The sequence below is a fragment of the Hordeum vulgare genome, chromosome 2H (assembly GCF_904849725.1).
Source record: "Hordeum vulgare subsp. vulgare chromosome 2H, MorexV3_pseudomolecules_assembly, whole genome shotgun sequence".
In the NCBI taxonomy this organism is placed as follows: Eukaryota; Viridiplantae; Streptophyta; class Magnoliopsida; order Poales; family Poaceae; genus Hordeum; species Hordeum vulgare.
The window spans coordinates 139,115,634-139,133,648 of record NC_058519.1 but is presented as its reverse complement, the minus strand read 5'-3'; the positions used below and the strand labels follow the sequence as shown (position 1 = coordinate 139,133,648).

General features: G+C 39.2%; 2 pseudogenes; one reads left to right on the top strand and one right to left on the bottom strand.

Annotated features, from left to right (window-relative positions):
* Positions 1-1,014: 1,014 nt before the first annotated feature.
* Positions 1,015-1,157, top strand: LOC123433627 (annotated as a pseudogene).
* A 463-nt stretch (positions 1,158-1,620) lies between these two features.
* On the bottom strand, positions 1,621-3,733 carry LOC123425888 (annotated as a pseudogene).
* Between the last annotated feature and the right edge of the window lie 14,282 nt (positions 3,734-18,015).

The window sequence follows — 18,015 nt, the reverse complement described above, 5'->3', positions numbered from 1 at the left end:
ACGGGTTTAAATATTTTCTTTTGAATTGGCCACCAATTCAAAAAAAGACGAACATAATTTTTTATGTTGGAGGGTTTTATTTTAAATTCACAAACATTTTTTGAAATGCATGAAGTTTTTCCGAATAAACAAAAAATATTATAAATCAGTAATATATTTATTAAATTCATGGACATTGTTTTGGAATTTGCAAAAAAATATAAAAATCGGCGCCTTTTTTTAATCCTATTTTTAATTCAAAATAAAAATTCATCAGCATTTTAATCCAAATTCTTATTTTTTAATATGCAAAAGTTTTTGTAATTTTAAATTATTTCAATTATAAATAAACAAAAATGGAACGGGAAATTTTAAATTAAAAAAAGAAACTATCAAAACAGGCATTAGCTATTTTTAAAATTTTAGGACATATTTTGAATTAGAAAGCATTTTGTTAAATGCATTTAATAGTTTTTAATACATGGAATTGTATTTGAGATCAAGAACTATTCTTATTGTACAAACATTTTTATAAAATTGCAAACATTTTATTCTATATGCGAGCATTTTTTACAAAACTGCGAGCATTTTTTAAATGCATTTAATAGTTTTTAATACATTTTTATTGTATAAAATTTTAAAGATTATTTAAAGTTCTAAATTATTTAAAATAAAAAAATTAAATGGAACTGAAAATAAATAAATAAACGGAACTAAAGGCAGGCGCGTGTGCATGGGCCGGCCCATATGGTGTGCTGGATATGCTCCCAGCATGCAGAGCGTAATATTGGAGGTTTTTACATGGGCCGGCCCAGTTCATGATTTTTCGCTTTGTGAAACGTTTTCTATTACTTACCGGTGGCATGGTGGGTAATTTATGCAAACTTTAGGGGTAATTTTTAAGACGGACGACCAGAAACCGAATTTACTTTATTGTTAGGGAGAGATATAGTGGCATTGGTGGGTAATATTAGAGAATTTTGGAGACAATTTTAATGACGTACCACAGAAGCAATAGGTGCTTTATTAGTAGGGATAGATATCTGATATGTGGACCATGTGTCCACAATGATATTAAATTTATTTTTTGTGAGGGAGGGATCATCACAATGGCTTGCCATTGGGTCCCTTAGGTGTCGCCTGGGCGTTGCACTACAGCCCAGGCAGGCGCACCCCAACCAAAACAATTTGAAATTTCTTATAACAGGCATACTTGGTAGATCTATCAGGTGAAGCATTTGTTTGCCAAGAACACAACTTATGTATTACTTTAGCTGCTGTTAGATTTAGAGAGCACTGACGAAGATGGAAGTCCGGGTAAAGAAACATCAGCATCCCATAACAAACACAGGAAGATGCATGACTTAATTTACTTGCATTAATGTACCTTGTTCATGTTGAATGTGGTGGTTTGTTTGCAGCAGGATGACCAAAGCCCATCTGCCTGGTCCCCAACAAAGAAAAATGAAATTGTCTGTCTAAATTCTTCGCATCTGACTGGCACAAATGTGCAACTTTTTTATGTGATGCCTTGCCTGGTCACAATACGCCGGGACAGTTAGTTTGTCCGACCAGAAAGGAGGCTGATTTGTCCAAGGGTTTTATTGATGGATCTTACATGACGAAGTTGGTGAGGACTTTCTACCAGGTGCTCCCCACTTTCTCGTACTTGGCAACGCCGCCCGTTTTCTCCCAGCAGAACTCCACTGGCTCCACTGCGGCGTCGAAGTTCGACTGCACATACGTGCCGTTTGTTTCAGAAAAAAGGGAAAATTAAGTATAAGCAACTCAATCAAAATTCATCTGCATATACCTCATAGAAGAAGGCGACAGATACACGGTAGCGAGGGGGAGTTGTTGACGACTCTGTGCAGCGTGGGCTGGTATATCCCATTCGACCAAACCTGAAACCAAATAAGATGATTCATAATTAATAAGATCGCTAAAATAAGAATGAATAAGGCTGCCAAAATAGATAGTTGCAAGAAAGAAACCTTCAGCATGTCTCCGATGTTACAAACGAAGGTTCCTGGGACCGGCTTGGCATATATCCACTCACCAAACTGGTTTCTGACCTGATACCAAATTACCAGAGAGTTTCAGCAGGCCAACTCCTCCCCTGCTTCATGACAGAGGAAGCAGAGGGCATAACATAAACTGATAATACTACAAGATACAAGTGCTAGTGAAGGAACATGTACCTCAAGAGCACAAATATCATCATCCTGATTCACCAATGTCAGAAGGCTTGCAGTTTAACAGAATGAGGGAAAAAACAATTTCCAGGATTTTTCGTATAATTTTCCTAAGAATACTATATATGGTTTTCTTAAGAAGCAAGCATATTATACTGATATTGACTTTTAAAAAAAACAAGATAATGATGTAAAACCAAGAGATCTGTACTCACCATAATCTGTATGAGCTCCACTCGAATAGAGCAGAAAAATAAAGTGAGATGTATCAACATGCCACAAGATAACTTGTTTTTTACGGTGGCATGTGTGCTTACCACCCAATATCAGTGTGTTCCTCTTGTGGGATGTCATCTGAGACTGGATAGCCAATTAACGTGAGAACCCAGAAAGCATCTCCCACCACATCGCCTTCGAAAGCATCCAACAACCCACCCAATGCGAAGGCTATGCCTCTCATGATCTTCCTTGAAAGATCTGAAAGGAAAAATGGCATGATAAACGTTGTTATATACGGTTGACGAGCATAAAACAATAAGCAAAATGATTCAGAGAAGTGGACCTTGTAGAAGGCTTATATAGTTTTCCAGCAGCGCGTCAAAATTTTATGGCTAATCTGGCCTGCACGGAAGATAAACTATTCAATTCTTTAAAGCATATTAAGTACTAAAGGAGCATCCTGTAAATTGTCACATGTTAAACATCATTTAATATCGATAGGTGTATAATAATGTTACATGAACCATTCTCTCAAAAATGTGATAATGGCGCTATAAGATATACCTTCAGAACAAAGAACAGAGAAGGTATCCCTAAAGAAAAGTAGAGAAGGAAAGTTGAAAACATACCACAAATTATATATCCTTCCAGTGGTTTAGAAAGATCACCATATCTGCCCGGTTTGATAGGCGTGTAGCACTGCAATTTTTATTCTAAAATTTTGCTAAAAAAATAGAACAATTTAAATAAGCATGAGAAGAAATTCAGGGACAGGTGAACTCACATCAATTGCTTCATGCATATCAGGTTTACCCTTGGTAACATTTTCTCCCACTCTCTAGTACCCTGTGACGATAGACCATAAGAAAGTTCATTTGCATACGTAGTGGTTTTCCAAGGACTAAACTATAAGCTAAAAGAAAAGTTAATTTTTCTATTCAGATATCATACCTGTATCCACTCTGAGGTGTCATTTTGATCTTGAGTTTACCCTCGCAAGGGATCTAAAAGAACTTGCAAGGCTGACAACAACACATTGTTAATTAGCACCCGACTGATGAGTTGTAGAGCATACAGAGCATTTTTTTTACAAAACAGAAGGGGAAAGATCAGCAGCACGACTGTTTATCTGTAAACTGTTGATGCAACTTATTTCCATTTGCAGTTGAAACATCACGACGAATGACGGAATGAGTACAGGCAAGCGTTTTCCAGCTTATATAGTCTGCTTAGAAACCCAAATTACTTGCCACCACGAGGTTGAACGAGTGCTTACCACATACAGTAGAAGAATCCGGCCTCTTGCAAGCGTCGTCCAGCAAACCCTCGTCGTTGGTCATCATCGATCTTCTGGATGAGCGGGCTGATATCTGATCATGCAAAGAGTAAAAGAGAACTCCCTCTTCAGATAAACAAACAGTGCATCAGCTGTATCTGCCTAGAGCAAGAAATGTCCGTAACACGATTGGTACGGAAAAGAGAATTTTCCATGGGCACGAGCGGAGCTGCCGGTAAGAGCCCTGCTTCTTCCCGGCCTGCCAACGCCCCTTCTTCGGCTCCAAGGACTACACCCGCAGCCGTGCCGTCGCGAGGATGGTCGGGTCGGTCCTCTTCGCGTGCCGCAACTGCCAGCACGGTTGGCTGCGTCCCTGCCGCGGCACGCCGTGGAGGAGCACGAGCGGAGCTGCCGGTACGAGCCCTGCTTCTTCCCGGCCTGCCAACGCCCCTTCTTCCCCGGCGTCGATGACAGCGCGCAAGAGCGGCACCTAGCCGGCCGCCACGACTAGCTCCTCCACCGCTTCACCTACGGCAAGGACATCTTGGTGGACGTCGACCCGGACCGCCTCGCCCTGATCCGCGCCCACGACCGCCTCCCTCGCCTTGTGCCGCATAGCCCCAGCCGCTCGAGCCGCCGCGTTGACCCTATCCAGATTCAGGTGAAAAAGGATCGCGGGTTGAGTAGGCAAAACTACACGGGGTTTTGCGTAAGAACGAAACGTTTTCTCAAAGTATCCACTTAAAACAGGACTGCGGGTTAATTACGTGAAATGACAGGGATGTTTTCGCAAAAATGCCACGAAGGACGACCAGAAACCCAATTTGCTTTATCATTACTATAAAAAATGCCCGTGCGTTGCAACCGGAAACAAAAATATTACGTTATAGCCAAATAAGTATGGCTCAATAACTCGACATATGAGCATCCTCTATTTTTTCTACTTAACATGGTGACCCATCATGTTGTCACTTATCTTTTCTCCCATCCGCGTTAATGATCGCCGTGGTGTTCATGTGATCAAATTTTGTTCACTATCTTTTTTCTGAAATACAATTTTGCTCAACGTTGTTTTTTTTACTTGATAGAGATTTTCTTCGAATTCACTCATATGTCTTGCATAAATGGTCATTTTAAAAATCATGAACATTTTATATTTGCTGAATTGTGAATCATTTTATAACATGTGAACAGTTTTTAAAAATCATCCATTTTTTTTAACCGTGAACATTTTATTATTTCTTGAACCTATGTTTCAATTCCCAAACATTCTATGGTTTCATGAACAATTATTTTCACAACTCAAAAAAATTGGAATTTTGAAAAATCATAAATTAATTTAAAGAACGACAAAATAAATTTAAATTATAAAACATGGGCTGGCCCATGAACTCGTGTTTGCTGCTATAAAAAGAGAAAATCATTGTTCATGCGATCAAGTTTTGTCGATTGATGTATACTTATCTTTTGTCTGAAATGCATGGACAGTTTTTTATTCAATGAACTTTTTTGAATCGATGAATTCTTTTGTAAATGGGGAACAAATTTGGGTATTCGTAATTTTTTTTAATTTTTCTCAACATTTTTAAAATTCATAGACATTTTATGCATTATTTTATAATACGAGGAAAAAAAAATGAAACCATCAACATTTTTTGAATCCGTGAACATTTTGTGATTTTCTGAACCTTTGTTTAAACGTCCAAACGTTCTATGATTTCATGAACATTTTTTTTATAACTAAAAAAATTGATTTTCTGAAAATCACAAATAAATTTAAAGGAAAAAATTGAAATAATAAAACATGGGCTGATCCATTAACCCATGTTTGCTGCTGTACCAAGGGAAATAATAGGGATGACAAAAGTTGTGGCCACCAGGGATCGAACCTGGGTTAGCTGTGAGGAAAACAAGCGCTTTGGCCATCAGACCGCGAGCACGCTGATGACTGTTTAAGTTCTCGTAGATTAATAACCTTAGGCAACGACGACTTTGAGAGAAAAGGTTCGAACCGTTTTTTCACTTATGGATGGCATTGGTGGGTAATTTTAGTCAATTTCGGGGGCAGTTTAAATGACGGACGACCAGAAACCCTATTTGATTTATTATTAGGGAGAGATTAGGGAGAGATTTGTTACTTTGTGGGACAAACTCTTTTTTTAGAACTGCTTTCTTTTAAAAAAGTCTTTTCAGGAACTGTTTTTTTTTTCTGATTTCTGCTTTACTTTTTTTTGTACTTTTGGGGGTTTTCCACAAAAAAATAAGAAGACTTTTTCAAAAAAATGCAAACAATTTTTGATTCAAAAACATAAATCAACTCTTTTTTAAATGTGTAAACACTTTTAAAATTATGTTCATCCTCTATCTGAAAAATGTTATTCGTGTGTTAAAAACAATTCCCTATATATATTTTTAAAAAATAACTCACACGCAAACAAGAAAAACATTACTAGCACAAATGAAACCCTGGGAAGGAAAACAAAAATATAAAAGCCAAAGAAATTCGAAGAAGTCACCAAAAAGTTGCGAAGAAATGAAAGATGAAAGAAAAATCAGCATCATAGGCCAGCCCATGTATGGTAGATCTATATGTTTGCTTGTCAGTTTTATTTACTCGGCCATGTGCTGTAATTCTTATTTGGCATATATATCGACATACAGGATCTCCTATTTGGTGTAGTATGCGGCCATGAAGCCACCGCTCGTGCCCTCACTTCCTCGGACACTTAAAAAATGTTAATGAAGCATTTGAAAAATATTTAGAATGTGTATAGAAAAAAATGTTGATTGTGTATTTACAAAATGCTAAATTTGTATTGAAACAATGTGAATCGCGTATAGAAAAAGGTGGTTGACATATTAAAAAAAATATAGATTAAGAAACAAAAAAAAGATTGAAAAATTGAAACCCAGAAAAGAAAACAAAATAACAAAAATAAAAAGGAAAATAAAAAATAAATCACAGAAACAAATGGGAAAAAATGAAAAAAAAACATAATGAGAAACAAAAGCAGTGAAACCTGACTCATTTCGCGTCAACTACATCCAACCCTATTAGTTGATCAGAATTACGACGCTAGCCTGGTGGCTAGCACCGTTGCAATTTGGCTAGGATACCGCTGTTCAAATACCCTCTCGCGGTCATTTTTCACTAGTTTCTTTAAAAGGTTGGGCTGTTGATTTAGATCGTGGTTTGGGGCTGACGGGCATCGGTGGCGTCTGGGAAGACAGAGCTTTAGCTGCCGGCCTCACTGCCTCGGTGGTGTGGGGTGTTTCTAGTGTATCTCGATCAAATCAGCCTCTCTGCCCGTGTCCCTCTCTCTGGGGCTGATGCAAGCAGGTAGGGGGAGCGTGGCTACAGTGTCGTCTCGCCCCGGTCAGCCTTGGCGGTGACTGGGGTCGTGTAGCCACGCTGACCCCTACATCATTGCGCCCGTGGCGGCGTCAAGCATGTCAGCGCGTACCTCTGCCACGAGCGCCTATGCATCATTTGGCTTGTCTTGTTGTCGTACGGGAGTATGGTTGGATGGGATGGGAGCCCGCTGTCCGGCTGGCGACACCAGACGGCCAGCCCGAATCCCGCCAGTCGGCCTGGCGCGCGTCGGCCAGGTGGGCCGACTCTCGCCAGCCATCCTGGGGGGCCACGCGGCCCCAAATGCCTCGGAGACGGCTTATCTCCGCTTTTGGTATGTCCAGGGGTAATGTCCCCATCAGTAGCCCCCGAAACCGTTGGGGTCCGGGGGCCTATGGATGAGGGGGGCAGCGGTTTTCCCCCGTGCGCTTGAAGTTGTTGTCGAAGCCGACTAGCCGGCTAGAGCAAGCAGGCGGCGATGTGCCTTCTGGCCGGCTGGAACGGCAGCCGGCCGTGGCCTGCCCGGTCTCCACCGCGACTCGGGTTCCATGGGTTCCTGGATCTACATTTTCGAAAATTATGGTGAAAAAATTCGAATATGATGAATTTTCTTCCTGAATTTCATGATTTTTTCTGAAATTAGATAAAATTTTATTGAATTAATTGAACTAAAAAACTATCCCCACTTTTAAAAATGTTCACGACAACAAGAAAGAAGAAAATAAAATAAGCAAGAAAAGTATCAAAATAAAATATAGTTCGAAAAAGGAAAGAAACACAAACAGAAAACTAAAATAAAATGCAAAACAAAAATAAAAATGAAAAGGATGAAAAATCCTAAAGAAAATTTGTAAATCCGTTTTGGGAAGGTTCCAGAACCTTGCAAAAACCGGACATTGGCTACTTTGCCCGGCCCACTTCTATAAAACAGGGGAGTGGAGGGTAAGCGCACGGGAGCTCCTAATCGGCGCTGGTTTGGGCAACTCGCGCCTACAGCGCCCAGCAACGGGCTGCAGCCAATTAAGTAAATTCACTACAGTTCGCTTTTGGCAGATTCGTTTGTATTTTTCCGGATGATATGTGCTATTGGTTCAGGAAAAAGACCGGTTCTGGTTTGTTACAATTTTGAACATGTTGTGTAAATAAAAAAGTTCATAGACTTATTATGAAAATAAAAAGTTCATGAATTTAAAGAAAGTTCAATCATAATTGAAAAAAGTTCATCAATTCCCAAAAAGGTTTATCGTATCTCAAAAAGTTCATCGTTTTTAGAGAAAAGTTCATCGATTTTAAATGAAGTTCATCGAATTTGAAAATAAGTTCATCATTTTTGAAAAAAAGTTCAACATTTTAAAAAAAGTTCATCGAATTTACAAAAGTCTTCATAGATTTTGAAAAATGTTCATCGAATTTGCAAAAATTTCAATTTTTTATTTTCATCGAAATTGAAAAATGTTCATCAAATTTTGATAAAGTTCATCATTTTTCAAAACAGTTCATAAAAAGGGACAAAAAAACAAATAAGAACTGGGTGGAAAACTGCCCAACGAACCAGGGAAAACAGATTTAGAAAGTTCTAGAAGCTTCCCAAAATCGGGGGCTTCCCGCAAACTGGAGAAAGTATATAAAGGGAAAAAGATATGACTTAGGCGCCGAATGCATGTAAAATGAATATGATAATATATATATCAAAAGAGTTAATCAAGCATTTGGAAAAATATATTAATCAGAAAATTTTAAATTTTAAATTAAGCATTTGATAATTTCAAATGTTTATAGCAAAAATATTGATCATGCATTAAAAAAAGGTTAATCATGACTTTAAAAATGTTAATAAAATATTTAAAAGTTGTTAAATGTAAATAAAGGAATTGATAACCAAGTATTTAAGTATATTAAATGTATGTAGAAAACAATTGACCAAGCATTAAAAAAGTTAATCAGACATTTCATATACAAAAATGTAGAACGTGTATTAAAAAATAGTAATTTTGTACATCATGAAATTTGTAATTAGGTATGTTAAATCCAAATTTATAAATGTATATAGGAAAAATGTTGACCATCTGTTAAAAAATGTTAAATGATATTTGAAAGATGTTAAATATTGTCAACCATGTATTAAAAACTGTTTATCTTGTATTCGTAATTTTAATAAAGCGTTTGGAAGAAATTTTAATTGTTGATATTAAAAATATTAATTTGGTATATTGAAAATATTACTGAACAATTTCAAATATATGACAAAATATGCATAGAAAGCTCGTGAAATACGACAGAAAACATGGCAAACAAATGAAAAACGTGAAAGATACAAATATAATTGAAGTGAAAAAAACTGTGAATATAGTGAAAGAAACTAGCAAAAATCGGTGAAATAACGGCTCTTTTACAAGAATCTGATTGTAACTGACGGCCTAGTTTCCTGTTTTTGCTTGCTTTTTTTTTTTTTTACTTCTCCCTTTCTTTTGATGGCGTGATATCGCCCTCGTGCCGATGAATAGGGGAAATCCCTATTTGACGCTCTCTGCATCGTCCTGTCGGGGTTTCGCACAAGCACCCAGCTAGCGTTTGGGAATGAGCCAGCACATTTATATGCCAACACCTCCGGTTTTGGAAACTTTCTAGAGGTTTTCAACCATTTTTTTCGATTTCGGGAACTTTCTAGGAGATTCCCTGAACCTGATTTTTTCTTGTTTTATTTCGTCTTTTTTCTTTTTTTTTGTGTTTCTCTTTTAAAAAGTTCTATATTTTCAAAAAATGTGTCGGAATTTGATTTTTTTTTCCGAAATTTGAATTTTTTTTCCAATTTTTTTTAAAATGTTTTAGAATTTAGAAAAATTCTCTAGAATTTAAAGAATGTTCCATAATTCGAAAAAATGTACCGCAATTGAAAAAATGTTCTGATATTTTTACTAAAATGTTTCAGACTTTTCAAAAAAAATATTCCGATATTTAAATAAATGTTCCAAAATTTTAAAAATGATCCGGAATTTGAAAAAGTGTTCCGGAATTTGAAGAAATGTTTCAGAATGTGAAATTGTTCCGAAATTTTAAAAATGTTCCAAAATTTCAAAAATGTTCAGGAGTTTTTAATAATGTTCCAAAATTTGAACCAATGTTCAAGATTTGAAAAAATGTTCGGCAATCTAAAATATGTTCCGCAATTTTATTAAACTGTTTTGGAATTTTTAAAAATATTCTGATATTTTTACTAAACATTTTGTATTTTATATAATTTCTGATAATTTAAATTATGTTATGGAATTTGAAAGAAATAGAAAATTAATGATTATAAGCTGGGCCGGCCTAGGAGCATTCTGTCCCTATATAACTCGACTTTTTTTGTGGTCTCCAGATTCGCTGCTGGTCGCTAACTTGGGCCGGCCCATGAGGTTATCCTCCTGGCTGTGCGGTCTTTTTGCCGCAGAGAGTGGCAGATAGGACCTCCCACGAATAGGAGCCGCCGCGACCAACAAACGTAGCCACTCCCGATCCTATGCAGCCTCTGGGCCAGCACAGTCTGTTTTGGGAACCTTCTGGCACCCCTTTTTCCTGGATTTTCTTTCTTTTATATTTTTATTTTTTCTTGTCATTTTTCCTTTTTAAGTTTTCTTTCTTTTTCTGTAATTCATGTTAGTTTTTATTTCCTGCAATATTTCCATTTTCCTTTATATTTCATTTTCGAATATTTTGTAAATTTGTGAACATTTTTGAAATCTTAAACATATCACAATTCTGGATATTGTTTTGGACAATCTTGAATATTTTTTGAAATCCTGAATTGTTTTGGAATGGATGAACAGTTTTTTCAAATCATAAGCATTTGTTGAACCTTTGAACCAGTTTTACAACTTAGTTAATATTTTTAAATTTGGAATTTTTCGAGCATTATTTTAATTTTTGAATATTTTAAACTCATGAACAGTTTTTAAATCGGCGACCAATTTTTTACTTTTCAAACCTTATGTTTGTAATGGGAACAATTTTTTAAATTCGCGACTACCTTTCACATGATTTTTTAATCAACCCAGTTATTTTGAATTTTGAGAAGAATTTTTGTATTTGGCAAAAACTATTGAATTTTGTGGACATTTTTCACAACTCATGAAGAAAATCAATTACGTGAACATTTATTCAAATTCACTGATATGTTTTAATGCACATACATTCTTCTTATTTCCGGAACATTTTTTTCAATATCATAGACATGTTTAGAATCTGAGAAAATCTATGGTTTAAATAACATTTTTGAAAATTATATTTTTTTATGATTTCACAAAAAAATCGGGGAAATGATGGCCATCACCCATCGGATCGCACAGTTTTCTCCGCCGCCTCCCACGATCGACACGTGCCCTGTGGGCGCTTTCACATCTCCACTGTTGTAACAACTCCAGCCGTACTTCTCTCTCTTTCTCGCATATCTCATTTTATGCTACAGATTGGGACCAGTGGTGGCAGCCGATCGCCACAACTGCACACACCCGATGCACATGCGCCGCTGCCGATGGCGAGCAGGTCGAAGGTCAGGTCATCGTGGATCCCTCGTCGAGATCCGTCCTCCGCGTCACTCGTGTGAGAGGGGCAACTTTTGCAGCCCAACATCGTCGCCATGGTGCTGCAAGCGTTGCTGTCGTCGCCTCGCTGGAGCTGCAGCTGCAAGTCATCCCTTAAGTCGCAAGTCCTTCTTTCCTCATTTTCAATTCCGACTGCTCCGCTCCCCATCCCCTATGTCCGCTTGTAGCCATGGCCGTCGCTCCATCGGGCATATCCGAGCTCTGCTACGACCTCGTCTCCCGCCTCTATTATTTATAATTTGTCGCAACAAGGGCATTGTTGCACAAGACCATCCGCAACACTGTCTCTGGTATAGAATTTTTTGATTCACACCGCAGATGACATCATTTTTCCGTTGAAAAAATTCTACAACATTAGTCATGTTGCAAAAACATTCCCGCAACATCATCTATATTGCAAAAGATAAAGACGGAAAAGGTCTGCAACACAATCTTTTATTGCAAATGTTTGTGCAACACAACACATAATCTAACGGTCAAGGAGGCGGTGGATCTTTTAATAAGATGCGCCAACCGATCCATAGCATACCTTTTTTTTTCAAAGTTTGCTACTTTAAATATTTGGATTTTCTTCTAAAATCCCAATTTCAATAATGGAAAATCCAAAAATAGAAAACAAGGGCTCCCAGTCCATACATGAGCCAGCCCAAAAACACGTGCGGCGGAAGCAGGTGTGCACGTTCGCTCTCTATTATGAGCGCATGTCACAAAATAGGAGCCCCCTCACTGGAGTCAGTAGTTAGCGAGCGCTCCTTCGGGAACCTCAGAGCGAGTACTCTCATGCGTTGTCACTTGGCACGTTCTCAGTCGCCGTCACGTGTCGTTTTCTGAGCGCTTCCTCCGAATTTTGTTTATTATTATTTTTTCGCATGTGTTTTTAGCTTTTTAGATTATTTTTTCTGATTTTTTTGGTGTTTCGGTTTTTTACCGGTTTTCTTAGCTTTTTGACGGATTTATTTTTATTTTTTTTTGCAAAAAACGTGTTTTCTGTTTTTATACAAGAGACACGATTTTGCTTCCGCGAGAGGCACAATTTTGCCTCTCGAAAACGAAGAAATCGCGTTTTCTATTTTATTTTATTTTTGCGAGAGGCATGGTTTTTGCTTCCACGAGAGGCATGATTTTGCTTTTTCGAGAGACATGATCATGCCTCTCGGAAAGGAAAGAAATAGCGTGTTTTTTGTTTATTTTTTTCGCGAGAGGCACGGTTTAACTTTCGCGACAGGCACGATTTTTTCCTTCGTGAGAGGCACGATCACGATCGTGCCTCTCGAAAAAAACACGGAAAAACGCGTTTTCTGGCTTTTTCTATCGCGAGAGGCACGTTTTTTTGTCCAGTTTTTTTGTGTAAAAGAAGTTTTGCCAAAACCTATCAACATGGGATCTAGTGTTGAAGATCTTGATGTGAAAAATTCAAAGATGAAAATGATTCGAGATTTGGATGCACAGTTTAGGAGATAATACGTTTTGAAAATACGAAAAAAAGAAAACTTCCAAGTTGTGACAAACGACATGCATGCAGGATGTCATTTATGGCAACCTGGGAGATGAGAGTGATCTTTAAAAAAAGTACTCCCTAATTATGATTGGGCAGCACTAGACATCAGACTACTGATGTTTTGTTTTCCATTAGACTAGTTGAAGACCGTTGGATGCAATCTGAATGAGTGGTGGATGATGCATGGTTGCATGCAACCCCACCTCATGTGGAAGTTACCAATTTTGGAACCATTCACCGCATTTACCGTAGGTGGGATTTGCATGTGCTGCCCTTCCCTCCGATAATAGCTCAGAATCGCTGATTTTTGGATACTAATTATTATAGATTTTAAGGAAATAAATTAATGGTCTTATCAAAATAATTTTAGAACCTCGGGAAGCATATTTTCTTTCTACTCCATTGACATTGCTTCCAACGTAACTGAAGTTTGCTTCCATCTAAAGCACGGTGAATGAAATTTGGTTCCCAGTATATTCACAAACTTCTTTTAATTATCTTGATTTTATATATGATTTTCACTGGAGTCATGTGCTTTCTTATTTCATTCCAGACTTGTTTCCATCATAAGATAAACATGCTTCCAATACTACAGACCATGCTTCATAACTTTTGCTATGAGGAAAGTGTAGTCGTATTTTGAAGAATAATTTTATGATGCTTGAAATGTGAATTGATGCATTTCATGTGAAGGTGAGACACTGAAAATATAGTTCGATAATTGTTGAAGCATGAATACGGATGCATTGTAGTGACTGTGTAAAAGAAAGAAGCAAACAAGTAGTCTTTGGAAGCATAGGGTGCGTAAGTCCGAAACATGCCACATATGATACTGAAGCACATATGTGGTTCTCAAACATAATACACAGAACTCGTCAAGCTAGGAACCGGTGGTGTCAATGGCAGGAAGTACGCGACACGAACAACGGCACCATGCAGCGGGAGGTCTGTGTCTGTTTCACCATAGACTGAAGGTGTCGATCTCGCCATGACGTATGTGGTCGGTGGCGCAGCGGGATTGGAACGGCGAAGATGGACGAAGTTGCAGGCGCTACGGAGAGAGCGACGTAGGAGATCAGTATACTGAGATGATCGATCTTCCATGGCTGATCACCATGCGAGGGGATCGACCATCAAACGTCTCGCTCACGGTGGTCGGTGCACGGGCACACTTTTGCTCTCGTCGGCCTTGGCTGATGACGGCCACGACGCTCATGGAGAATTAGAATCTCGACAGCTCACAACCATGGGCATCGAGCGTCTCCGCAGATCACGACCACGAGGTTCGTGGAGAGTTAGCCGACACTCCTCGTTGATGGGAAGCCACTCCATGTTGACGTCCTCGTCAAGTAGATGCTCCTCGCCCAGCTCCCCGTCGTCATCGTCACCACAATCGCCGGCGGCAGCGGTAACGGGCGTAAAGCGTCGGGATGACGACTGTGGTGGTTAGGTCGTGGTTGTGAGAACGGGGGGCGGGGTGTGTGATGGGATTGTATATTATATATAGACGATGTGCAAGGCATTGGATGGTTTTGTTAAAATCCAACGGAAGCTAAGAGGTCTGATGGATAGCGTGAGATCAGACTTCTGATATAGAGAGTTTCCCATTATGATTTCGTTTCCCACGCCCCACATGCGCGAAGTTGTACTAAATATAAGACGATTATTTTGAACGGAGAAAGTACAAAGTAATGCGAGTAAGCTTTCTACAGTGACTAGCTCGCTATCGGGAGTTCTTAAAACTTTCGCACTATAGTTAGTCACCAAAGACCATCAACTCTGGTAACTAATAGCAGGCGCATTAGTCACCAAAGACCATCAGCTACAATTTTTCCCCCTAAAAAAATAATAGGAGGCGCATAGGACGAATACTATTTTCCGCCCGTGTGGGCAAATAATTAGAGTTTTTTTTAATAATCTCACGAAACTTTATTTATAGATGTTCAAAGGTACAAATGAAAAATCTCCCGGGATGTCTAGCCATACATGCCGGCCTTCCCCTAATCTCAAAACATATTTCGCTAGATTGTCAGCCTCGACATTCGAGCTCCTATATTCATGCACAACATTGCATGACTGAAAAGACGATTTGTGTTCTAAGATTTCATGTAAAATAGCACCGTATGTTGTAGGCTGCTTGTCCTTGATATCATCAATCACCACCTTGAAATCCGAAGCAATATGTATACGCTGAATGTAAAGGTCATTTGCTAGGGCAAAAGCCTCCCGGATCGCCAGAGCTTTGAGTGTTGGTGCATCCCTTATACCCTTGAAAACCATCGCTGAAGCTCCTTAGAAAAGACCATCGCGGTCGCGGCAAATAGCTGCTGCCACTCCCTTCGTGCCATCGTGTGATACAACAACGTCTACATTGATCTTCAGATAAGACTCCGGAGGACCGATCCATCCCCCCGTCCGCTGTATAGAATGATATTGCGAGGAAGATCCCCTAGTCTCTGTCAAAGAGAGGTCATTGATGTATGAGATTATGAATCCATTTACAGTTTGGGGGCTTTGAAAGATGTCTTCGTAAATCGCCTTCCTTCTAGCCCTTCAAATTGCCCACAGAGTGACCATTAGTAGGGTATACTATTTTTGTGTTAATTGATCATGCATAACGAAGATCCAGTTCTTGGCATTGGGTTCATTGTTCTTGCTGATCGTCTCGACCAACTTTCATCAGAGAGAGCCCAAATACACCTCGACATGGTGCATTCCATTAGTGCATATCTCCAGGAATCATTCTGACCACATACTCATGCAAGACACACAACTCAGTGCAACAGACCAACTCTCTAAACAAGATAAGCATGATAACTCAAGAGAGTTCCAAAAGCAACCTAAATAAAAGCTCTTAAAAAGATATAACATGAAAACTAAGATCTAAGCATGAAAACAACTATGAAAAGATAAAGAACACACAAAACGATAAGCATGAAAACCTATGTTGTGTTCTAGGGTGGAGTGGAGTGTGTTTCTCTCCCAAACAAACAAGGCTAGGTTCTGACTTGTTATGAACAGCAAGCAAAACTAAAACAAACTAAAAAAGTAAAGAGTGGGACGCTTCAAGCATAGCATATAACATATGAAGTGATAAAAATATAGCATGGGGATGGACGATCTGATGATTGTTGATAGAGAAGGGGATGCACGGGGGCATCCCCAAGATTAGACGCTTGAGTCTCCTTGAATATTTCTTGGGGGTGCATGGGGGCATCCCCAAGCTTGAGCGCTTGACACTCCTGGATCTTCTTTCATCATCTTCCATCGCAGACTTGAAAACTCCCTTCATACGAAACTCATCATAAGCTGATTAGAGTGGTTAGTACCCATAATAAAATAATTTAGTCCCTACTGGAAATAAAAACTTTCATGAAAAGCTACTGTTTCTCATGATTGCCAAAAGGTTTTTGCAAAGGAAAAGCAAGATTAAGATTTGCAAAATGATGAAAACGCAAAACATGGCAGAATCTGTGGAAAACAAAACAGCAGGTAGTAAATAATTTTTTTGGGGCACTTATGCAATTCAAATCAAAAAACTCAGAACAGATGCCATAAAGATAATTATGTAGAGCATACTGTCAAAAAAATGCAGATAAAAAGGACGATCTGGTGATTTTTGGCGAATATTTCTGTCAAGCAGACATAATCTGTTTCTGGACAGCATGTCACAACTTTTGAACTTTCTTGTAATCAGAGGATAAAACTTGGCACAAAGCTTGAAAATAAAGATACAATGATATTGGTACAGTAGTAACAAGCATCAATACCACTAAAACTGCAAGTAAAAACAAATTGGTTTGCCTCCCAACAAACGTTTTCGTTTATGCCTTTGAGCTAGGCATGATGCAAAAAGATCAAGTATTATCAACTCCATAAGAATAACTTGCCCGAATAACGGACTCATAAGGTACCTTAATCTTCTTTCGTGGAAGTGTTCCATTCCCTTTTTTAAGGAGAAATTGGAATCTAATGGTCCCTTCTTTCATGTCAATGATAACACCAACGGTGCGGAGAAAATGACGTCCCAAATAATTGGACATGAGGGATCACACTCAATGTCCATAATAAGAAAATCAACGGGCACATAATTATCATTGAAAACAATAAAAACATCATCAATTCTCCCTAAATGTTTCTTTATGGAAGAATCAACAAGACGAACACCAAAATAACATTGATCAAAAGGTTTCAAATCAAGCATATCACACATTCTTTTGGGCTTAACGGAGGCACTAGCTCCAACATCACATAAGGCAAAGCAAGAGATATTATTCAATTTAATCTTGCACTACTGGAAACAGAAAATTTGCCATGTGCCTAATCTTTGCCGTCTGCTGACGGTCAGCAAAGAAGTTCTTTGTCGTCAGCTTACAACTGGCAGACGACAAAGAAAAGGCTGATGGCATAGAGATGATTTGCCATCTACCTTTTATTCGCCGTGTGCTGGCAGATGGCAAAGAGCCCAAAGGCAGAAGACAAAGAGGTGCCAACTCTTTGCCGTCTGCTAGCAGATGGCAAATAAACTCAAGGCAGACGACAAAGGGCTGGGAATTAACGGCGATACCCCGCTCTCTCTCTCCCCCACTCCCCACCTCTCTCCCCCACTCCCAACCTTTCTCTCTCTCCCAATCGCCCCACCCCACGCCACCCGCACCACCACCCCACGCCCACGCGGCTCCCCTCCCTACGCCCCGACCACAGCGACCTCCCTCCCGCACCCTCACCTCGCCACCCGTCTGCAACCGTAGGCCTCCTCGCCGCCCCGACCCCCGGCCTCCGATTTAGATCCGTCGACCGCAAGAGTTGCGGGACCGCCTCTCCACTGCCTCCGCCCATGGAGCCGCTCCGCGCAATTTTGGGTCCGCGCCGTCGACATCTACGACAGCTACAAGGTGCATACGACACGGGGATGA